Source organism: Setaria italica, chromosome I (assembly GCF_000263155.2).
Source record: "Setaria italica strain Yugu1 chromosome I, Setaria_italica_v2.0, whole genome shotgun sequence".
Lineage (NCBI taxonomy): Eukaryota > Viridiplantae > Streptophyta > Magnoliopsida > Poales > Poaceae > Setaria > Setaria italica.
Genome location: NC_028450.1, coordinates 12,099,168 through 12,102,809, shown reverse-complemented (window position 1 = coordinate 12,102,809; position 3,642 = coordinate 12,099,168).

Genomic DNA, 3,642 nt, shown 5'->3' with positions numbered 1-3,642 from the left:
ACGCGGCGGGGAGACTCTGAAGCGGGCATGCAACTCGAGTGCGCCTGTCGCGGAAGATCTGGGGGAAAAAGATCTCACGGGTCCACCGGCGGATAGAACGGGCGTTTGCGGAAGACTTAGAAGGATCCGACGGTGGGCTGAGCTCGCCGGGGTCGGGATCGGAGCGAAGCGGGGAGGGGTCGGGTCTCAGGGGTCGGGACCGGGCGGAAAGCTAAGCACTCAGGCGCGGTAAAACAAGACAGATGACTATGATCAAGGGCTCCGATTAAGATTAACTCGGGAGATTAGGGGTCGGTCGTCACAGCCTACCCCTCTAAAAAAAGAATCTCGTCCCGAGATTCAGGCATCAAAAAGGGGTATGCCGTTCTTACCTCCTTGGCGAGATAGAAAACCTGGGAAGCGCTTGTTCAGATATTCGTCTGTTTCCCATGTTGCTTCATCTTCGGTGTGATTTTTCCAGAGAATCTTGTACATCCTTACCACTTGGCGTCGGGTATGCCTTTCCTTCTGGTCAAGAACTCGATCTGGGTACTCGGCGTAGGTCAGGTCGGGCTCTACCTGAAGCTGTTCTTGCTCTAAGATCTCTGTTGGAACTTGTACACATTTCTTCAGTTGAGACACATGGAAAACATCGTGAATGGCCGATAGCTGTTCTGGGAGTTGGATCCTGTAAGCAACGGGTCCACATATCTCCACAATCTCATAAGGGCCAATGTACCGGGGAGCTAACTTGCCTTTTACTCCAAACCGTTGTACTCCTTTGGTCGGGGAGACTCGAAGATACACATGATCACCAAGGTCGAACTTTGGGTCTTCTCCGCCGGTCGGAATAACTCTTCTGTCGAGATTGGGCAGCCTTGAGATTTGCTTGAATTACCTTTACTTGCTCTTCGGCTTCTGCCACTAAATCAGGGCCATAGACCTGTCTTTCTCCTGCTTGGGACCAGTTCAAGGGGGTCCGACATCTTCGGCCATACAGGGCTTCGAACGGTGCCATCTTCAAACTGGCCTGGTAGCTGTTATTGTAGGAGAATTCTGCTAAGGGCAGGCACTTGTCCCAATTCTTGTCATAATGGATAACACAAGCTCTTAACATGTCTTCGAGGATCTGATTGACTCTCTCGGTTTGGCCATCGGTTTGAGGATGATACGTTGAGCTTCGGATGAGCTTGGTGCCCATGGATGTTTGTAGTTGCTCCTAAAAGCGTGCTACAAACTGAACTCCTCAATCAGAGATGATGGTCTTGGGTACACCGTGTAGGGAAACTATGCGGTCGAGGTACAACTCTGCATACTGCTTGACTGTGTGGGTGGCGCGGACAGGAAGGAAGTGGGCGATCTTGGTCAAACGGTCCACTGTAACCCAAATGGAATCATATCTCTGCGATGTAAGGGGCAATCCAACTATGAAATCCATGCTGATGTCTTCCCATTTCCAAGAGGGAATAGGTAGTGGCTACAGGGTACCTGCTATCTTTAGATGGCTGGCTTTGACACGCTGACAGGTGTCACATTCTGAAACATACCGAGCTATCTCCGATTTCATCCCACTCCACCAAAAGGTTTGACGGAGATCATGGTACATCTTATTGCTGCCAGGATGGATTGAGAACTTGGAGAGATGAGCTTCATCTAGGATTTGCTTCCTTAGCTCAGGGTCGGCTGGTACAACAAGTCGGTCTCCGTAATACACCTTCCCAGTTTCATCCTGTCGGAAATGCTTATACCCCTCATCCTTTAATGAAATCTTCCTGGTGATCCGCCTTACTTCCTCATCTCCTAATTGGGCTGACCCAATTTGGTCTTCTAGAACAGACTCAAGAGATATGTGGCCAAGGGTTCCATGGGAAACAATTTCCAAACTGAGTTTTCCCATCTCATGACATATAGTCTCGGTGAAGGTTGTTGCTAACAAGCAGTTGCAACGGTGCTTGCGACTAAGGGCATCGGCCACCACATTGGCCTTGCCGGGATGATAGTGAACTTCCAAATCATAGTCCTTTATCAACTCCAACCATCTTCTCTGGCGCATATTGAGGTCGGCTTGAGTGAAGATGTACTTGAGGCTCTTGTGGTCGGTGTAGATGTTGTAGTGAGCGCCCATCAAATAATGTCTCCATATCTTCAAGGCATGTATCACTTCTGCTAGCTCAAGGTCATGGGTCGGGTAGCTCAGCTCATGAGGTCGTAATGCTCGTGAGGCATAGGCAATGACTCGGTTGTCTTGCATAAGAACACACCCAAGTCCAGTGCCAGAGGCGTCACAGTACACATCAAACGACCTAGAAGGGTCGGGCTGAGCCAAAACTGGGGCGGTGGTCAGCAGGTGCTTCAGGGTCTTGAAGGCTTCTTCACACTTGTCGTCCCACACAAATTTGACCTCTTTCTTCAACAACTCTGTCATCGGCTTAGCTATCTTAGAGAAATCCGGTATGAAACGCCGATAGTAGCCTACTAGTCCAAGGAAACTTCTGATCTGGTGCACTGAGGCAGGAGGCTTCCATTCCATGACTTCCTGCACCTTACTGGGGTCAACAGCGATACCATCCTTGGAGATAGTGTGTCCCAAAAACTTAACACTATCTAACCAAAACTCACACTTGGAGAACTTGGCATAGAGTTGGTGATCTCTTAGCCGTTGGAGAACTACCTGAAGATGATCGGCGTGCTCTTCTTCGCTCTTCGAGTACACTAGAATATCATCAATGAATACCACCACAAACTTGTCCAGCTCGGGCATGAATACCGAGTTCATGAGGTACATGAAATAGGCGGGTGCATTGGTGAGTCCAAAGGGCATGACTAGGTACTCGTACAGTCCATATCTGGTAGAGAAAGCTATCTTGGGTATGTCGCAGGGTCGGATCTTGATTTGGTGATAACCAGAGCGAAGATCGATCTTGGAGAACACTTTTGCTCCGGCTAACTGATCAAACAAGACATCAATGCGTGGAAGTGGGTACTTGTTCTTGATGGTCACATCATTGAGGGGCCGGTAGTCCACACACATGCATAGACTGCCATCCTTCTTCTTCACAAACAGGGCAGGGCATCCCCAAGATGATGTGCTAGGTCGGATGAAGCCTTTTTCTAACAGATCATGCAATTGGATCTTCAACTTGGCTAACTCAGCGGGTGGCATCCGATATGGTCTCTTAGATATCGGTGCGGTGCCGGGGATCAACTCTATGGAAAACTCCACTTCTCTATCAGGTGGTATACCAGGCAAATCTTTCGGAAACACGTCAGGGTACTCACAGATAACAGGGAGGCTTTCTAGACGGGCTCCCGATAGAGGGTATGCACAAGGAAGTGCAGACTCAGGACGTGTCAAGGATAGGGCAGAACTGCCATGAAAGGGTGAGCCGATGTAGAGAGATCGGGCTGCTGTATCTAAAACCACATGATATCGGGCCATCCAATCCATACCGAGGATGACATCTATGCCTTCTAGATCAAGGATGATAAGGTTTTCCTTGAAAAGGGTGGGGCCTAGCTGGAGAGGTACAAGAGTAACAACCTGATCCGATGTTATCTTCCCTCCAGGAGTGGCGATCACATAAGGTTCCTTAGTGTGACCGACATCTAGCTCACATCTTTCCCTAGCCTTACTCCCGATAAAGCTATGAGAGGCTCCCGAAT